Source organism: Danio rerio, chromosome 11 (genome assembly GCF_052040795.2).
Source record: "Danio rerio strain M-AB ecotype USA chromosome 11, GRCz13ab, whole genome shotgun sequence".
Classification (NCBI taxonomy): Eukaryota; Metazoa; Chordata; class Actinopteri; order Cypriniformes; family Danionidae; genus Danio; species Danio rerio.
This window is the reverse complement of record NC_141031.1, coordinates 41,871,591-41,893,619: the sequence shown is the minus strand read 5'-3', so window position 1 is coordinate 41,893,619 and position 22,029 is coordinate 41,871,591. Positions and strand designations below refer to the sequence as shown.

General features: G+C 36.7%; 1 protein-coding gene and 1 long non-coding RNA gene across 10 annotated transcripts in view; one reads left to right on the top strand and one right to left on the bottom strand.

Annotated features, from left to right (window-relative positions):
* Positions 1-22,029, bottom strand: part of LOC147841879 (uncharacterized) — a 72,408-nt gene that overhangs the window by 20,906 nt on the left and 29,473 nt on the right. For 6 of the 9 annotated variants that reach the window (XR_015502938.1, XR_015502943.1, XR_015502937.1 and 3 more), the window contains 2 exons: positions 10,590-10,799; positions 10,418-10,478 (listed from right to left, as the gene is read on the bottom strand). The gene's annotated coding sequence lies outside the window, so the exon portion shown is untranslated. Of the gene's footprint in view, positions 1-10,417; positions 10,479-10,589; positions 10,973-22,029 lie in introns of all 9 variants that reach the window. The other 3 variants (XR_015502945.1, XR_015502942.1, XR_015502939.1) reach the window with 1 other exon arrangement.
* Positions 9,755-11,032, top strand: LOC141376662 (uncharacterized). Its single transcript, XR_015503038.1, has 3 exons — positions 9,755-9,891; positions 10,436-10,498; positions 10,607-11,032. It is a non-coding gene; the product is annotated as an uncharacterized LOC141376662 (long non-coding RNA).

Sequence of the window (22,029 nt, the reverse complement as noted above, 5' to 3'; positions counted from 1 at the left end):
ATATATACATATATATATATATATATATATATATATATATATATATATATATATATACATATATATATATATATATATATATATATATATATATATATATATATATATATATATATATATATATATATATATACATATATATACACACACACACACAGTTGAAGTCAGAATTATTAACTCCACTGCACTGTTTATTTTTCCCCCAAATTCTGTTCTGTTCTAGAAAAATTGTTTTAGTACATTTTTAATCATAATAGTTTTAAAAACTTATTTCTAATAACTGATATATTTTATCTTTGCCATGATGACAGTAAATAATATTTTACTAGATATTTTTCAAGACACTTCTATACAGCTTAAAGTGACATTAAAAGGCTTAACTAGGTTAATAAGGTGAACTAGGCAGGTTAGGGTAATCAGGCAAGTTATTGTATAACGATGGTTTGTTCTGTAGATTATCGAAAAAAAAAAAAGCTTAAAGGGGCAAATAATTTTGTACCAAAAATGTTTTTAAAAAAAATTAATAACTGCTTTTATTCTAGCCAAAATAAAACAAATAAGACTTTCCCCAGAAGAAAAAATATTATCAGACATACTGTGACAATTTCATTGCTCTGTTAAAAATCATTTGGGAAATATTTAAAAAAGAAAATTAAAATCAAAACGGGACTAATAATTCTGACTTCAACTGTATATTTATAAAGTGTGGAAGTCAGAATCATCCTGAATTATTGGCCAGCTGCCCTGTACATTTTTTCCCCAATTTCTGTTTAACGCAAATATATATATATATATATATATATATATATATATATATATATATATATATATATATATATATAATTATATTATCTTATATATATATATAATATATATATATATATATATATATATATATATATATATATATATATATATATATATATATATATATATATATATATATATATATATATATATATATATATATTATTCTAGCCGAAATAAAAATGTACTTACATTTGAACAAAATATTTTGCCAGGATTTGCCAAGATTATGAATAATTCCAGGCTTGACTGTACATCCCAATAAACATATTAATTCATTAATTTATTGTGTGTTTGTTTGTTTGTGGTGAAATATGACTTCAGATCTTCTTTTTTTATCCACTTATACAAATACTACAAGCTCTGGGCTTGTATTTCTCCACTCATCAGCATTGAATGTGGATTATATTACAGACTGCAGGTGTTTTGAGTATCTATTTTTATTCAGAGCCAAGATGAGTGAATTATCAGAGCAGGATCCATAACCACAATTACAAAACGATAACAGATAACATAAGAGGATATAAAGCACGACGTGAACAATTCCAACAATTACTAATCAACTTTCAACCGTAACTTGCTCGACTGTAAATGGAGACGACGTCGCAATAAAAGAACAATTAGCCGACAAAATTAACACATGCGCTTGTTAATTTGCCATATTCATAACCGAAAACTAAATGTGACCCATTTGTGAGATCATTTTAAAGAGAGCGACGCTTCAGTTTTGATAAGCTTATTCATAATGTCCTGCTCGAACGATCTCAGTCTTCATTAGGCAGGGAGACAGCAGCTTATTTAACGATAATGACGCCGCACAAAAGCGCAGCTCAATCAAGGAGTTTTTTTCAACTTCTACAGCTGAATCGCTTTAAGCAGCTGCTTCAGGTGGATCAGCAGTGAGATCTTCACCTTTCGCTCTCCCTGAGGAATACATCAACTTTTGGAGACAATCAGACGTTCACAAAAACCACTTCTCATTACATAGACCACTGCGTACTGTTAAAACCAGGCACGTGTCCAACGCAAATGGACTGAAGTTAAGCGTGGTGTCAGGACAGCTGGTTTGTGGATAAGAAATGCAGCTTGTGGTCTTCTGGAAATTGGGAAGAAAACAAACAATGCAGCTGTAGGGTGGAAAAAGTAGCGGGTGGAAGCAGTTGGTTTAGTTTACAGACTTTTAGAAAGAGAGAGATGTTTCATTATAATCCAAAAGACAAATAATATTTCAGGATTTCACCATCATTGGATGCTTTTCGATCTAATTTAAGGACATATTTTTACTCTCTAGCCTTGTTATTTTATATAGAGGTGTGAACCTATACTGGTCTCACGGTTCGGTAACGATTATCATGCCTTCGATTCGGTTCAATTCGATATCTCGGTGCATCACGGTGCATTGACGAGGCTTTCCATATACAACATTATATTTTAAGGGGGAGGCTATAACAAGCTGTCTGTATAAATACACAGACACACAGCACCACACTGTCTCTTATTCAAACACACACACAAACATAGACAGCATCTAATATAAAACACACACACACACACACACACACACACACACACACACACACACACACACACACACACACACACACACACACACACTTAAGCCCTCACAACAAGGAGAGCTTGTGCTGAGCGGAGCAGAAAAACGGAAAAAAGAAGCACTTTTCTGACGGTCCCTTACTGAGAGCTCCTCTCAGCTCGAGCTCTCCCGGCTAAACACAAATTGCGAGGGCTTAAAGGGAGCAGTGCTCGTAATGTTGAGCGAAAAACAAGAAAAAGACAGCTGTGAAATATAACCAGCTTTGTCTTTATGTAGGAAACACACTTTAGATCTTTTTAGGGTAAGAGGTTTTTGAGTTATTGCCGTCTATAACGTTAATTGAATGTGTGTCAGAAAAATCGAAAACAAAACCAACTGAACCGCGCTCATTTCTGGCGCCTCCCTGGATATACAGCGCCCTTATCATTTGCCTATGGTGCCTACTGTATGCCACGGGCCGGCCCTGAGTTGGCTAAGTGTTGTAAACACTCGCGCTCTCCTTCCTCGTGACAGATTTCACCATCATTGGATGTTTTTCGATCTAATTTAAGGACATTTTTTTACTCTCTAGCCTTGTTATTTTATACCTGTATTTTTTTGTATTCCTCTTAAATTTTTAATACTAGTGTAATGGTCTTTAGCCTTCTTGTTACCGTGTGTTCTTACTGAAAGCGGCGAGAGTGTCAAAGTAGCCGGAAGTCATTCATTTTCAATGGGAGCCGGCGGTGATAAGCGGCGAGGTACATCTTTGCCGGTGTGGGAGTCGAGGAGAGTTGAAATCAAGTTAATTTTATGGTAATGAGCTATGATGCAGTTCGACGGCAAGGAATCGTAATGTAGATGTTCAGTGACAGAGGATTCCAGAGGACAAATTCCTGTGAACTTTGGTTATGAGCACAGTTGTTTCCAAGAGTTTAAATATTGCGTTCGCCGGATTTCCAGTTATTTACGATGCTTTCTTACAGGCACTTAAATAAAAAATGTTACTGGCCACATTTAAAGCCACAGCATATGCAACAACTTGATCTTCCGTAGTTAAGTGAATTTGATAAAATGTGCGCACTATTTTTACACCAGCACACACATTTTTTATGTGGGAATGTAGGTGATTTGCTGATATGCTGCAACGGCCTCTTTAAATTTGAGATCAATGTAGGGAATTTTGACGCTTTGAGCTGGGATCGAACCAGCAACTCTTCTCATGGGAGTTGGTTGCTCTAACTGCGCGTTTAACTGAGCAATAACCCTGTCTGCTTTTACAGCTCTGGCGGCAAACTTTGACACTTTTGTCGTGTGAACGCACAGTTAGAGCACCCTACTCCTATGCCAGAAGTCGCCTGTTCAATCCCAGGTCGGAGCGGGCTGAGTGGTGTAGGACCGGTGGGGGTTACATTGGTGCCATGACCAGGATTCGAACCGGGGTTGCTGTGGCCACAATGCAAAGTACTAACCAAACCCAATGCAATCTCATGGCAATTCATAAGTTTTTAATTTAGTGGCTAATTCGTATGAATTCGTACAATTTAATTTGCAAAATTTAGTATGATTTGCTCATCAACCAATGAGGGTTGGGGTTAGGGGTGGGGTTTGGTGCCACGCCTCCTTTTAAAAATCATACATTTTCGTACGAGTTTCTTACGAGAAAATGTACATACATTTTTGGTTGACTGAACTCGTAAAAATTCGTAAGAATTAGCCACTAAACTGACAAAACGTAAAATACTTGCGTTTCCTCGTGAGATCAGAATCCTGGTCAAGCCCCCATGTGTTACTCACCGGTTTTACTGCACCAATCCCGATCTGAGCTGGCATCAAACCGGCGATTCTTTGCATGGGAGTCAGTTGCACTAACAGGAAGGCTAAAGTCCATGGCCTTTAGTCAGAGAAGTGAGGTTTACCTGCATATCATTTCATTAGCTGGCCTCCGTTACTTAGTTTTTATGATATTTTTATTATTTTAAAGCACTTTGGATCAACTATGGTTGTAATATTATAAAGTTGTGCCTATTACTAAGCATACTTGCATTTTGACAAAATTACAAACACCGATTAAATCTTTAGTTCTGTCCTACTGTCATTATATGTAACAATTCCACGTGTACATCATTTTTATTTGAAGTTTTTAATCTGTGTTTGTTATTCAATTTGTGTTTTTGTTTATTTTATTTCAGATACAGATTTATAGTAATTTTAGAATATAGAATAGAATATTTAAATTTTTTCACCATTTCAATTGCAAGAATTTTGAAGAAATTTTTTTGGTAAAAATAACGACACTCAAAAAATACAATATTGGTTGAACAATGCCATAAGTAAAAATATTTTGATATATATATATATATATATATATATATATATATATATATATATATATATATATATATATATATATATATATATATATATTCTTTATTAATAGCATCAAAACCTAACCAATAATTACTGAAATTGTGCACGATTGTGTGCATTGCATATTACCAGCAAAAGAAATTAAATAATTCTAGAATAATTATGTGTGAAATTTAGTGCACATTTCTGCATTTGAATATACACTGAAATTTACAAAAATCTGTTTTGACAGCATAATTAAACATTTACACAGGCAGTAGGTACACTGAAAAAATGAGATCTGCAAAATTGTTGCCAACAATTTATAAGAGTTGAATTTAAACAAACAAATTTAATTTAATAATGTTAGTTTGCTTGTTTAAAATCACCCAAATAAATTGTGTACAACCATTTACCTTTGACTCTTTGAATCATTTGAGTACATCTTTACAGTTGTCCCACTTTATATTAGGTGGCCTTAACTACTATGTAGTTGCATCAAAAAATAAATACAATGTACTTACTTTGTTCATAATGTAATGTACAACACTTGTGGTGCCCTTGAGATGGGATACAGGTAGGGTTAGTGACAGGTTTGGTGGTATGGGTAGATTTAAGGGTGGGTTAAGTTGTAAGGGATACTCAGCAGTGTAATTACAAGAGATGTATTACAGGTGTTATTACATGCATGTATTTAATTAATCACAAGTACAATGTAAAAAACATGTATTTATTTACACAATAAGTACATTGTAACAAATAAATAATTTCAGTGTGAGTACATATTAGATAAGGCCACAATATAAAGTGGGATCAAAGTACTCAATCTCATTTTTTAACATTTTAAATTTGTAATATTATAACTTTTATAGTGCCTATTACTAAATTGAGCATGTGCAGTTTATCATAATTACAAATAGCAATGAAATCACACTGGGTTTTCAAACTGTCAATGTCGGGTAATTAAAATGCTGTTAGCGATAATGTGCAAATGCTCCAGAGGAACAGATATCAAGAACTCAGTTAATTATTGAGAAGTGAGAGTAAATGTTATCACGGTTTAACATGTGACACCATTACTGATAAGTGCTCTTAATTGTCAAACATAATAAAACAGGCTTAAAATAGTCAGTGACTACAAAAAAAGAGCAAGTTTTGCATGCTTGTTGTTTCATCTCCAACATTATTTATTCAATTCTTGTTTTCTTTCTTCTAAAATACCAGCCATCTGGCCGCTATAGCGTTACTGGCAGTAACTAATTCCGGCAAATATTCTGTCATTTACTGCTATCATGACATGCCATAAAAAATTATTCTCTCATTAATAACGTATTTACGGGCAGAAGAGGTGCAAGTGAGAATGTGTATCTTTCACTCAAATGAAAGAGTGCAGCAGGAGGGCGAGAGAAAGAGAGAGGCAATCTAATTATGGCAAATCCACCTCAGATATACTCCAAATCATTGTTATGGTGCTAATAAGCTGTCGGAGGTGTCAACACAACTCTTATTGGCTGGACTTTTCAAAATAATGGGCTTCTTAGTTGAAGTTTTCTAAAAGAAAGGTTTAATTTTTCTATAAATAATCACTGTTTTCAAACAGGTTTCCCATCTGCTATGATGCATTAGGGTCCATCCATTTTATTTAAATTAACTTTGAAAAAAAAAGGTCTCTGTTGTAACTTTTAACATTGTTGTATTTAACTCCTAATAAAGGTCTTTGTTGTATTGGTATTTAAATGCATCTGTTTTTTTCACACTGCCTACGTTAACATGGACATCGGTTATCGATTTATTTGCTTTGATCTAATTAGGAGAATAATAAAACTATGGTGTTGACATGAGTTGCTTTTTGAGTGTTACTTTCATGATCCCGTTTTACATGTTATAGCACGTAATTCCATTAATGTCATTGCGTCAGCACGCTATACGCATTTCCTCCGGAGTATCATGCAATTTTGGGTGTTTCATTTTTAATTTGTTGACTTTAACTGCAGCTTGCCACTTTCACTTTCATTCACGGACATTTCATACACGCCCTCCGTTACCAATGAGATATTGGATGCAACTATGAACTGCTGGAAGAGTTATGTTTTAATGGAAGTTCATACTGCATGCTGAATGGAAGAAAAAAACATTAGCATTTCACGATGCAGGTGTGCAGACGCGGGTGTGCGTGTGTATGTGTGTGGACTGTCCTGTCGCAAAATGCTGCGAAAAGTTATACATGGCGGTGATAATTCGATTAAGGTGTTTACATGTCTTTAATGCACTTCAATAATGCGACTAAAATCAGCATACCCCACACGTCTTAATTCGATTTTTCTTTAGTTTGATTATGACCTTAATCTGATTACATTAATTTTAAAAGTCGCTGTTTACATGGTTAACTCTTAATCAAAGTATGTTCTTAATCGCATTAAAATCAAACTATCGGTGTCCATGTAAACGTAGTGAGTGTTAATTTTAATCGGTTAGCTAACGTTTACTAAGGAGACTGAATTGAAAAACTGTTACGTTTGGTACTTTGATATTTGACTTTGATCATTTTGCTAATTAATTTAACGCATTTGTACAATTGAACATGTATTTATAATAAAGCAATACACCAAGTATTTTATTATACCTGTGAAACGTAATCTTTTTTTGCAGTTTGAAACCATCACAAGCTTACAGTGCTATAACGAATCATAAATCTCACGGTTTGGACCACACTACGGTTATTGAGTCACGGATCGGACCATTTTTCGGATCAGCAAATAAGGGAGGAGACAAATATCATTTGCTTTTCATTTAAACAAACAAAAAAAAATGCTGCAAAAACCATTGGTTTAACAAAAAGAACTTAGAACCTGTCATTTGAATAAAAATTTAAATCAAGAAAGAACCTGCTGAAAAAAAAAGATCTTTGCTACTGTTGCTGATAATGCTAAATACAGAAATCTAACATCTTGTACAACATATCATATTTTTTTAAGCTTATAATTTATCCTTAATTTTCCTAAGGAAGTCTTTACTTGCAGAGTGAATGTTGAACTCTATTGGTCAGGTAAAAAGTAGTCCTGCCTACAAACTCACACCATTGGTTGAGATGTGCTTTGTGATCTGTGTTTACACCGTTGGATGGAATCAACCTCAAAAAATAGCTATTTATCCACATTATCCTGTACCACAGAAAAGAGCTATGATATTATCCTCTAAACGTCTTATTGAGTCCCTCTTTCAACGTTCATTTATAGTACAATAGCTATCCATTAGCCTTCCTATTCAGTTCTAATATATTGCATTTTCATTTTAAAACATTCTGGCTGCTTTTCTGAGTCTTATCTATGGTATGTATGGATTCTAGAACAGTAAAGTCCTTGGTGTGATGATTGCACTCAGCCAAGGTTGCTGTGATCTCCTTAAATGTAAGCTGTCAAACACTTTCAGTCCACCCTCACCGTTGCTGTGGTTGTTTCTTTGCTGTGAAGGTCGAGTGAAGTCTCAGACAGAGCCTTCTCGAATAAAACACTGAAAGTTTAAAGAGCCCTGCATAATATTAGTCTAGAACTGAGCTCAAAGTATTGCCTATTTAATATATGATCTGTCTTTCTACTAGGTCTGCACATTATATCGAAAAATTATCTCATTATTGGGATAATAGTATATGCAATATCCACATTGCAGGTAAGCGCAATAAATTCAGATAGTTTTATGTGCCAAGCATGTGTGTACTGGATGCATAGGTTGTTTATCTAGATCTAACCGATCCAACCAGGCTTAATAAAAAATATGTGCCCTGGGATACATTTTTGAGGACCGACAAATGTGCATCGAGAACTACGTTTTCTTGTGGTTTTTGCTTTCACAAATTCACAAGAGGGTGCTGTGTACATTTTTGCCAATCCTAAATACGTTACTGGGGCACGTTTTCTCATATGTTCCATTTCTCGTGAATCCCTCAGAGGCCGCTGTGTGCATTTCTGCACATATTAACGGAATTTTCTTGTGTGTCTGTGAGAGAAGCCGGTCAGCTTGTCATCATCCATAATACATCGGCTTGATTTCAACCGACCCCCCACACACCCTTCTCTAAACCCAACCGATAGTGTTTTCAAAAGCAAACTAGAAGAAAATATTTAGGTCAAATCCCAAAAGGAGCCTTTTTTAGAGATGTATAACATTATTTGTGTGCTATTTTAAGCTGAAACTTTAAGTACACGCTCTAGGGACATTGTATGAAATTTTTTGGTTTGTGTTAAGAATAGAATAAAGAATAAAGAAACTCATAAAGGTTTGGAATCACTTACGATATATATGAGCAATATCACACGAGTAGCAGTGCGATATGGCTGTATATCGGCACTGTTGGGAGGCGTGCGTTGTGCTTAGTGTCCCCACCAGTGCTGATATACAGCCATATTGCACTGCTACGAGTGTGATATTGTGTTTATACAAGAGTTTGACGGCAAAATTGTGTATATTAAAACAAAATCAAACATGAAGTCTCAAAAACAATTTTGTTTGAGGAACTACTTTCTTCTGGATTCAAATCATAAGCTGACAGTTAAACAGTTGAGCGTGCATCTTTTAAACTTTAAATCTGTAGTGTCTGCTTTTTGCTGGCTGTATGTGGGCGGAGTAATACACAAAGGGTAAAGAAGCTGTAGGATTTCTGATATTGCAGAACATCACACGGCTATCAGCCAATCAGATTCGAGAACCAGACAGAACTGTTGTATAAAATGTAATATATTGGAGTACATGGTGAGCATATTTCCATTTTTGGGTGAACTACCCCTTTAAAACTTTAAAAGGACTGTTGTGAATTTGACAAACCCAGGGAGATTTTCGGGTATCTGAAAATTTTGTATTTTGAAACTTTTTTTTTTACTCCATAATATTTAAACCAGGGCGACGTGGTGGCGCAGTATGTAGTGCTGACGCCTCACAGCAAGAAGGTCAGTGGTTTGGGCCTCGGCTGAGGCATTTCTGTGTGGAGTTTACAAGGCCTACAAGTCTATAGATGCCTACAATGTTATTCTGTGTGATCGTGTGCAAGAAATAACATTCCATGATTACCAGATTCAAAACCAGTAGTGCTAAAAACTGAGGTTCTGTCTATAAAGGCAAAGAAAGAAAACGGAACTGTACAAGGCCTGGGTAATCATCACCAAGCAAAACAACTGCATTCTGACAGCAAACTACACCTGTACAGCAAGGTACTTTACATTTCATTCTAAGCATTTAGTGTCGGCAGTTTAAGCATATGTAACTGTTTTTGCTGAAAATATTGCTGCAATCAAAAATGATTAATGTGTATGATTCAGCGGGAACTTATCTGATATAAATTGAGAACTGCTGAGTAAAGCATTTTTAATTGGGTCCTCACTCCATTCAGCTCTTCTGATGGCTGTTAGCCAGAGACATTGACGGTTGGCATTAAAAGCAGTGTGGTGTACAATCATATTCACGTTTTTTAGCATCTTACCCCACAACTTGACATGTTTGCTATTGCAACCGGTCTTTATTTGCAACCGGTATGCACGGTTGAACCCGTGTGACGTCATATGTGACGTAGGTTGGTAATTCCCCTATAACATACTAATTCAACATCTAAACAATGCTATTTTAATATCATGGGAAAATAAAACAGCTTGTGTTGTAGGAGCCTAACAATCATCAGCTGAAAGCTCCAGTTTGGCTTTGCTGCTCATAGGAAAATAAAAAATAAATAGTGTAACTCACATTAGGTTGTTTTCTCAGCTTCTGTCCTTCCCATGACACCTTCTCCGTCTCATCTGGATAACTATTAATATGACAAAAGAGGTGAGAGTTGCTCCCCCAAACAAATAAACATGCAGCACTGCGTGATTTATATCCAGTGCCAACACTCTTTATTAGACTGTCAATACATTACCTGTTGTCTATTTGCAGCTGTCGAGGCTGAATACACAGACAGGCCAGGAGGAGAATAAATGCGTCTGCGGGCGGGTGAGAAAAAAGCCTCCAGTGATGAGACCCCGTGATGGACAGAGTGGTAATTGTGCGCCGGACCGGATGCGTGTGATGAAGGCTTTTTTTCCTCTGGATCCCGCCCGATGTTTACCCTCCTCTGAGCTTGCTTTGCCTGTCGATCGGAGCGGGGAAGATATTGCGTGTCAAGTGCTCTCCTGGGCTAAACTATCATTTCCAAGTGTTATCACACAATCCTGACTCCCAGGGGCCTCTCGGCTGGCAGGAGCTCCAGACTTTGTCCGGGCTCAGCAGATGCTGCGCGACAGTGGCATCCCAGCAAGGGCACTGAGGATGCAAATGAGGGCAGGCTGTGCAGGTAACACTCCAATAAAGCAAATGATTAATCAGGCTTTGTATGTTTGAGGCGATAAAAAAAAAAAGAAAGCATGCTAAATTAATGGCTTATTTTGAGTCTAGCTGATAATAGTGTGTTATATGGAAAGACAAGCAGCGATTGGAAGAAGAAATGGATTCAAACATGTTATATTTTTGGCCATAGCATGCAAAAAAAAAAAAAAAAAAAGTTACATAAATATGTTTCACGAAGATATTTTCAAATTTCCAGCTGTAAAGATGTAATTTTTTTATAATAATTTTTTTTTATTAGTCAGATTTTCAAAATATTTGTCTCTCAGCTAAATGTTGTCCGATCTAACAACCATACACCGATTAAAACTAATCTATTCTGCTTTCAGGTGATGTACAGTATAAATCTCAGTTACATAAAATGTACATTTATGACGTTATGGACCACTTCTGGTTTTGTGGTCCAGGGTAATGTATCTAAATTCTAATTTTAATCTAAATGAATTATATTTACTGTTATGTTACATCTAAATATTATTTTATGAAACAATGTAACATTTTTGCATTATATAAAGATTAAAAAAATCTGTAATGTTTTCAAACATGCTTATATAATTCCAACTTTTTAACTTTAAAGCACTTTAAATTTAAGAAAGCAACATTTGGTGGAATAACCCTGATTTCAATTACTTTCAACTATTATTATCCCATACAATAAAAACGTGTCCATATTTATTCATTCATTCATTTTCTTGTCGGCTTAGTCCCTTTATTAATCGGGGGTTGCCACAGCGGAATGAACCGCTAACTTATCCAGCAAGTTTTTTACGCAGCGGATGCACTTCCAGCCGCAACCCATCTCTGGGAAACATCCACACACACACTCATACACTACGGACAATTTAGCCTACCCAATTCACCTGTACCGCATGTCTTTGGACTGTGGGGGAAACCGGAGCACCTGGAGGAAACCCACGCGAAGGCAGGGAGAACATGCAAATTCTACACAGAAACACCAACTGAGCTGAGGTTCGAACCTCGTCTTCATCCTAGTCTGTCTCTGTCACTGACTGCTGTTTATCTGATGTAATGATGAGAAGCAGACACGCTTGTGGGAAAGGTGGGCGGGGAGAAGCAGCTCATTCGCATTTAAAGCCACAGGCTACAAAAACAGCTACACTGTATTCAGACACCAAAATGGGCATTCTGAAGGCTTTAATAAATAATCTGATGGGTGTTTTGAGCTGAAACTTGGAGACAACGAAGGCTTATCTTACAGTACATCTTATAAAAAGGGTAAAATAGGTGCCCATTAAGTTAAATAACATTAAATGATGACTAAATACCATAATAAATGTATTACTACATTAGCCATTTATGACTACATTTACCTAATGGACCTAATGTTACACAACCAACGCAATCTCACGGCAATTCGTAATTTTTTGATTTAGTGGCTAATTCGTACAATCTAATTCATACAATTTAGTTCGATTTGCTTATCACCCAATGACGGTTGGTGTTAGGGGTGGGGTTGGGTGCCACGCCTCCTTTTTAAAACCATACATTTTCTTCAATTAGCTTCCTATTAGTTTCTTCGTGAGATCAGGCTGGAATGTCTTAGTTACTTTAAAACAACTATTAAACTATATACAGAAAGCTTTAAAATGACCATTAAACATTTCAATGAACACTTTTTTGTCTGTTTGTAAACATATTTTGATGATAGAGGTATGCATTTTAAGTTGAACCTTGAAAAAGTTCCAAACCAGTTAAAACAGTATAAGAAATAAAATATCCTCTTAAACTTGATTCTGTATCTATAATGACAGTATAAACCATGTCTAATGTACATACAAGGTCAGAGAGGGCAAATGTCAGCAAGTTGCATTTTAAATGATTACGCGTTACTAATTGGATCACCCCTGAACAGGGCAAATCTGAGCAAATTAATTTTGTAGGCCCAGTGTCATTTCAAGGACGACTCCAACAGTGACATCTGTTGTTCTCAGCAGTCAATGTGTCTTCTTCACCCTACGCTAACATTTGTCTCGCCTTAAAAACAGTTCTGTCTTTGACTTTTGTGGAATTGACTCCCCAGTTACTGATCATAGCACCATATAAATGATTTTAAATAAATAATGTGCTTACTTCATTCATTATTTTACTGTCTTTACATGTGCAGAGTTTCTGCAGGTTTCATCAAATCAAATTTAAGACTTTTAAAAAACCCTTAAAACTTGCATGGGTAAACACTAAGGATTTTTGAACTTATATTGATAATTGATAATGTCTTGTTGGACCAGTGGATTTTTTTCTCTCTCTTTTTTTTTTTTTTTTTTTGCTTGTCACAAAATTCAAATGTAGTTATTTCTAAGCCACATATTTTAAAGTGTCAGAAAACTAGTTTTTTTGAGTGTAGACACTTTTATTTCAATATAAATGTTTCATTTTTTAATGCAAAGTTTAACATTGTTAAAAGTATTTTTATTAAAGGGAAAATTACATGAATAATCAACAATATATTTGTTGGCTTTTGGTCCAAAGGGATTGAGTCTAACTCATATTCAACCTAATGTGTTTCTGTTATAAAACCTAACGTTTCATGTCTATTTATAAACACTATGACCACTCTCCCCTTACTTCTGTAAAGAGTTTTTGTATAAATGGAAGATCATGTAAAGGGATATGCTGCGCTGTTATTATCATGAGTAGTTGTGTAATTGTGTTTTTAGTTTAGAAATTTTAATTTGGAGAATTTGCTGGATCTCTTAGAAAAAAACTTAAAAAAAAAAAAAAAAAAGTTGTATTGAGATGCATTTTTGGTGACTGGATGGATCTCGGCCCGATTGGGTAGCTTTACTTGGACAGTGGAAATTTAAGCCATGTTTAAAACAATTTAAGACATTTTAAGACTTTTTTTAGACCCCGCAGACCCAGATGCGAGACAAGTAAAGGGGTAAAAAAAACTAATTCAATAAAACTTCAAGGTGTTTGTTGAATTCTAAAGGCGCGATGCGAGTTGTACTCTATAATCACTAAACAAATAAAAAAAGCTTTTTAGAAATACTCGTAGGGTTTAAATCTGCAACTATTGGGTTATCAGGGTGCAAATATTAACCTGAAAAGGCATAATGTCTTTTTAAAAAACAAGCATTTAACACCATTCATTCATTCTCTTTTCGGCTTAGTCCCTTTATTAATCAGGGGTCGCCACAGCAGAATGAACCGCCAACTTATCCAGCATATATTTTACGCAGCGGATGCCCTTTCAGCTGCAACCCAACACTAGGAAACATTCAACGCTATAAAAATGTATTAAATATGAATTAATATACTAAACATATTTCATTTATTTAAGGCATTTAACTGAATGCAAAATATTTAGTGGAGATCATAATATACCTGTAGGGCAAGGATTTATTGGAATTTAATTGGATTGTGAAAAGTCCGTTGTAACACTATAGGCTTTTTTGGTGGCAAATTTTATGCCAAAAAGTTAGTAACTGTATGTTATGACAAAATGTTGCATACATTTTTTTTATTGGAAAATTAATCGCTTAGCTGAATAATTTATCAAATTAGTAGACACATTAATCAATATAACTTAAGTCATTAGTGGCAGAATAAAATATAGTGTCCAATCAGGAAAATTAACAAATAAAATAAAAAACTTTCAGAATATACATATGAATAAAACTGTAAAGATTGTTGTAGAAGTGATTAGCTCACAGCAAGGTGTTCGAGCCCCAGTTGGCATTTCTGTGTGGAGTTCTCCCTGTGTTGGTGTGGGTTTCCTTCAGGTGCTGCGGTTTCCCCCTCAGTCCAAACACATTCGCTAGAGGTGAATTGAATAAACTAGTAAATTGACCATAGTGTATGAGTGTGTATGTGAGTGAGAGAGTGTATGGGTGTTTCCGAGTACTGGGTTGTGGCTGGAAGGGTATCCGCCATGTAAAACAAATGCCGGAATAGTTGGTGGTACAATCCGCTGTAGGAACCTCTGATAAATAACGGACTAAGGCGAAGGAAAATGAATGAATGAGTTTGTTGTATATAAGAGTTGCTGAAGAGAAGATTTATGGCTCATAAAACCTTTTAGGCTTTAAAGTCGCTATTTTTTTCCCTCATCAGGAACATCACTTGAAATAGTCTTTAAATGAATGGTAAAAAGTAGAGCATTGCATAATTTCCTCCTTTGGAAACCGATTAGATTGTTGTAAGATCAGCGTTGCTAACAAAGAGATGGACAAAATTCAGAGCAAAAACGACACACACTGATAGACCCTCCCAAAAGGCAGACCATGTGACGTTTTAACACAAACACTACCTGACAAAAGTCTCGTCATTGATTCTGGTGGTAAAAGCTCTAAATAATAACTTGACTTTTTGTTGATCATTTGGAAAAGTGGCAGAAAGTAAATTTTTCCGATGAATCGTGTTAAAGTGCACTCAATGATCACAAATACTGCAGAAGACCTATTGAGACCCGCATGGACCCAAAATTCTCACAGAAATCCGTCTGGTGAAGGAAAAATCACGGTTTGGGGTTACATTCAGTATGACGGCGTGCGAGAGATCTGCAGAGTGGATGGCAACATCAACAGTCTGTGGTATCAAAACAATTGTACTGCCAATTACACTAAAACCACTGGAGAGGGCAAATACTTCAGCAGGATAGCGCTCCCTCTCATACTTCAGCCTCCACATCAAAATACCTGAAAGCAAAGAAGGTCAAGGTGCTCCAGGATTGGCCGGCCCAGTCACCAGACATGAAAATTATGTCTGGGGTAAGGTAAAGGAGGAGGCACTGAGGATGAATCCAAAGAGTCTTGATGAACTCTGGGAGTCCAGCAGGAACGCTTTCTTTGCCATTCCAGATGACTTCATTAATCAGTGATTTGAGTCATTGCAGACATGTATGGATGCAGTCCTTCAAGCTCACGGGAGTCATACACAATATTCATTCTTTTCCCACTGCAGCATGACTTTATATTATATGCTGTACATTATTTCTGTTAAGTGATAGGATTTTTGTCTAAGCAAAGTCAGACCTTACTGTCCTATTTAAATAATTAAAAATCAAGGCATGATCATATTTTATTTTGGCAAAATAAGCGTAATCTAGAGGCATTTGCCTTTCATTTGAGCCACTTCTGATACCAAACGATCAACTAGAGGTCAAGTTATTATTTGTTGTTCCTAAAATTTGGATAGGCAACAAGACTTTTGTCAGGTAGCATATTTAATCATATATAATAAGTTATATTCTTTGTTACTTTGATTTCTTACACTTGCAGGGCTGATAGTGGAAAAAATTCCTGAGCCTGAACTTTTTTTCCTTGCTGATGTTTTAATTTAAACGCATTTATTTTATGTATTCGTAGTCATACTTCCGTACTTAATATAGTCATTTGACAGTACATGTCAGTCAAATTTGTTGTGGTGATAAATTAATGATAAACTAATGATTTGTTTATAAGTATCATTATGCTGTGTTGCTGTCACTGCAGCTACATGCCAGTAATGTCAGTGACACATGCCAGTAATGTCAGTGACACATGCCAGTGTCAGTGATCTTGTGACATGTGCCAGTAGGTGTCAGTATAAGCACGTTATAAGCACATTAATCTTATAAGTCTCTTTGCTTTAATATTTAAAAATCATTAGGCAAATGACACCTGTTATCTTACATGCATATATGTTGTGAGTTTTCAACATGCATCTTATTATAACTTTTTAAAGGATATTATTTAAAATACCTTAAAATGAAAATAAGTTAAATAATAAAATAAATGAATTAATTAAAAACATAGAGAAGTCCATATTGTAGGGAACAAAGGAACTGCCAGGATGCAATAATATACAGTACAACAGATAAGTGTAACCCCTCCCATACATAAGCATGTCACAATAAATTTGACTGACATGTACTGTCAAATGACTATATTGCGTACGGAAGTATGACTACGAATACATAAAATAAATGCGTTTAAATTAAAACATCATGGAGTAGCTCAGCAAATAAACTAACTTGCGACGCGATAAATTAGGTTAAAAGTCGCGTAATGATTAAATATGGTTTTGCTCGTGTTAATTAAAGAGCCCATATTATACATGAAATAGGGTCATATCTTGGTTGTAAGGGTCTCCAACAACAGTCTAATATGCATGCAAGGTCAAAAAACACTTTCATGGTCTTATAATCTGCATTTATTTTTAGCTAATTATTCCAGCGACTCCTGTATGAATCGTCCAGTGATTCATTTGTTCCCAAACCCCTCCTTAGCGCGGAGCTAATCTGCGCTGATTGGACCGATGACAGTCTGTCGCGATTGGTCGACTGCCTTCGGTCAGAGAGGGAAATGGCCAATAGCTAATCAGCAATTTAAAAAGTAATCACAGTGCATACACGCTCGATAGTGTAGACGTGGATTTTAGCTGCCACACTATGGCGAGTGGATAGTGCCACGGATAACCGAACGAAGGAGACAGTCGTGTACTCGCCATACCACACACACACAAAAACACACACACACCTCCGGATGACAACGCTCCCGCTTCCGCCCGCACCCGCCAGGTTTTAGCCTGAGAACCCGCTCCGTTTTCTGCCCGCCGCGCCCGGTCCCGCTAGAGCGGAGAACACAACCAAAAATCACCCAGTATACAGTCCAGACAGCCAAGCTGTCTTCGCTCTCTCTCTCTCTCTCGCATACATGCGCACTAACACACACACAAGCACCACGCAGACTCTCTCTTTCTAATTCGCATAGCAATATCCGTGATATTGCTAGACAGCCCGCTCCCGTCCCAAATTAAACCCGTTACCGACCGCTCCCGCGATTTATTCGGAAATTTATTCACGCGGCTGTCCCCGCGCCAGATTTCTGCGGCGCGGGAATAAATTTCCGAATAAATCGCGGGAGCAGAACTCTAGCACGGAGCTCCATAAACAAACAGCACGCGTCGCGTTTTAAACGTGACTTTGCACGCGATAAGAGAATATAGCCAGTTAACCTGATACAGTACACGCGGTTACAAGTAACAAATCACAACTAAATACATTTGCAAGCTAGAGTAAACGAGGCAAGTTTAATCGCACGTACTTACACTTGAGAAATGGAGGAAGAAACCCATCCTGACGTCCAGCAGTTACTCTTTACTGATCCTTCCTTTAACAAACTCAGATGAAGTATTCTTTGTAGCATGTAGCTTCCAGAAGTTTCCAACTGCTTGGTTATAATGCTGATGTTTCATCTTTGGGTAGAGACTCAATATAATGTCCATCTTCAGTGTGACTTCAATCGACCGGCATGTTTGTGTGCGTGTGTTTGTGGGTGTGCGTGTGTTTGTGGGTGTGTGTGTGTGTCTGGGTTTCTGCGTCAGAGGGCGGGGCCTCAGGTTTGAAATCTCCCGGGTTTGCGCGTGCACGTGAATAACTTGGTTTCGTTCGTACATCATGGCGAAACACCTAATAAGTCGGTATCAAGGCGACTCGTTTGAAGCACTATGAGTCGACTCTTTTATAGATGAATCAACCGTTTTAAACACTGTATTCTTACAGATTTAAGCCTTAGCTGGATACTTCACTTCACTTAGAGCTGTGTTACACACTACATGGAGGGGAATTTTCAAAAACCCATAATATGGGCTCTTTAATGTCATAAGCTTCGCCGGGTGTCGAGGTCACTGCAGTGACATGCAGCGCGACACTCTTGAGTGACACAGTCACTACACATGCCACTAGCGAGTGACACATGACAGTGGAAAACCGGACGTGCCACCGGAAGTGTCACTACTAGCCGCATTTCCACTATCAGGCCAGTGCGAGCCAGGGCTTATATCGGGCCAGGCCGGGCCAATCGCCTGGGAGGTTGAGCAGTGAGGCCGAAATCATGTCGCGTTTCCACTGTGGGGCTAGTAGCTAGCAGCGCGTCAGCAAACCCCGCCCCCAGAACATCCCCCGAATCGAACGTCACTCAAACCGCCCACTTCAGCGAGAATCATGCAGATAAAGCACACCATCACATCATCACGAAACTATTAAAATTAGGATAACCAAAACAAACAAATGACACGTTACTGTACAGTAGTACAACGCATGTCTATACGCACATGCCTGTGTGTTTTCATTCATCATATTCATTTACTCGCCGACCCACTGGCATCGAAATCCAGTGCTTGCCACCAACGGAGGGGCCTAGCACAGGGAGCGCACACATCCATAATATAACACCACATATATAAAATTCTCCGTTAATAACTCGATATAAAATGTATTTTATAACATCCTCTAGACAGACGCTGTCCAACATTCATCCCAAATGCTCCGGAGAGAACTGAAACATGATTATTTTTCCCTATAGGCTTTACGACACGACACTTAATAGGTGATTCCCTTTATTTAAAGATGTTGCTTATTATATCTTAAAGGAAAGTGTTCAGTGTTTCAGCACATAAGAGCAGCACGTAATAAAATATTGCCTATATTTCGTTGCGCTCAGCAGCAATGCACTAATAAAGCTCTTTATGTATTTTAAATTTCCTTTTTTAATTTTACCACGTCATATAAAAACACACACACTTGTTTGAGGACACAGAACACAGTTTGAACTTGCAGTTTTCCCCGTCAAAAAAGTGCTGCGCAGCTGAAGACAGAAAAAAAGGTCGCCTATTTCTGCTTTCACTCACCCCTAAAATGCTCTGTTTGCATGATTTGATTAATTTCATCGTATCCAAATACTTTATAAATAATATTTAAAACATTTTCCGGTGTTTATTTATTTATTTATTTAGAAAATCCTTTTTTCAAAGAGGCTTTTGAAAAATGAAAGTTTAATATAAAATTGAAACAGTTTGATATAGTACCTAATTGTTATAGCTATAGCTTTTGTTAGTTTTATATTGGTTTATTTATTTAATGTGATTTTATTATAAGCCTATCTGATAATTGTTTAAATTATTTAAATATAGCTTAGGCTATTTTATCTAGATATGACACTATTGTTTTGAGCCTACAAAAGCGGACATGAAAATTGTAAAGTTTAATGTCTTTCTGTTGTATTCATATAGTGTATTATCTCCAAAATAAATTAAAACAATAAAAAGAAAAGAAAAAAGCCGCTCGCGGCATCAACAGAGCTATGAATGGAGCGCTCTTTTCCTCGGTCTCACACACATACACAGACATCTAAACGCGCAAAAACACTTATTAAACTTGACAAAACCTCTTGAAATCCTTTACTGTCTGCTGAGTCTTTAATATGGTGTAAAGATTAGTTATTGAAACATCAAAGAGATGCAGCAAAGAAAAGTGACTTATTAAAACTATCATTTTATGCAACAACCTTACATTTAAAAGAGAAACATAAGGGCGATCATATGCAAAAAAGACCCCAGCCTATAATTTGTTCCAGATGTTTTCTTTCTCTTATTTATTTATTTGTTTATGTGTTTGGCGCATGTACTCGTGTGCGATCGGAAAACTGTGCCCGCCTCGGCTGGCCCTCTTTGGCCCAAGGTATTCGGCGGGCCGAAAAAAGCCGGCCGCTGGCCCCAAGAAAGCCCCGCTTTGGCCCGATTAGGCCCCGGAAGTGACAGTGGAAACGCCACTGGCCTTGGCTTGCTCGCTTTAGGCGCGATAGGGTTATCTGTACGTACGACAGTGTCATCTGTACATGTTAAAGTAGTGTCTCTCCATGTTAAAACTGCTACTGTGAATCCGCGTTTAAGCGCACACAATAAGCTAAAACTTGCCCCAAGCACCGGCAAAAACAAATAACAATGAATGTGTCGAGGAAAGAGTAAGGACATATCTTAATTATTTATTAATAAACTTATTCTGAGTCAGTGTCGCAAAGATCCTGACTGGCAATCTCCTGTTGGACTCGCCTTTAGAGAGAAATTCATCTTTACGGATTACATGAAGGAGTTTTTTTGTTTTCGATTTGTTTTATTTCGTCAAGTAACAATTTAAAGCTTTCTATAAATATATTTATTATGTCTGTGAGGCATATACATTTTGCTTCATTTTGTTAAGCGCTCCTGTTCAAAAACCAGACGACAGAAAGCGCATAACTTTGGTTTTCTTTATTTTATAAAAACGCTGTAACGTTTTTTTGATGTAGCCTATTACTCGTACTTTGTGAGCAAAAATGACGGATAACTTAAATTGCTCCCACTGAAAAAATGCAAGTGATTGCTCTGGCGCCGCGATGTCCTGCAAGCTTTTATAAGCAAACTATGCGCCTAATAGCACACATTCTTTAACGTTTAAGCTACCATTGTTTTATACTTGAACTTATTTATCTTTTATTTTAGGCAAGTCGTGATGATCTGAGAAGGCAAACTGATCAAACAGACAATGATGGTCTTCCGCTGGGCGATGTTCGTTAAAAAAAAAAAATAAATAAACTTATTTTTAACGAATAACAAATGCTCCAAACGTTTTTCTAAATAAGCTGAATAAAAAACGAAACTAAATATAAACACTTTGCCATTAGGCTACATACAAAACTGAACTATTTCATAGCTGAAACACTAAGTTGTTTAAGGAGAAGGGGGAAATATATTTTTGTCCCGTCTATTGCTTCACCGTTATTTCGAGAATAAACCCAGCGTAAATATGCAGATGTCATTCCCAAAACATATCAGCGTAGCCTATATGTGCCGAAAACGAAAGTTTCATACAAATTATGAATGGATTATAGCCTGGAAAGTGCAAATAAGCACGCTCCTCTTATTATCACTAAAAAGCGTCACTAATCTTAGTTCATAGAGATCTCACAAAGATCCGTTATAATTTATAAAGCTCTCTAAATTACACAATTAATCTTTTATTTACATGGCGTCTACACTCAAAAGATGATTCACGAGCACACAAAATGGCACTTAATAAAAACCAATCCCTCGCTTTCAGCAGTGAGTGAATTCTGTGAATCTAGAGAAATGACAGATCAATATCCGTGAACCTGATTTTTCCCCCCCCGCAGCCACAGTACGCCGGAAATCCGGCGTGGTGCCGGAACGCTATCACC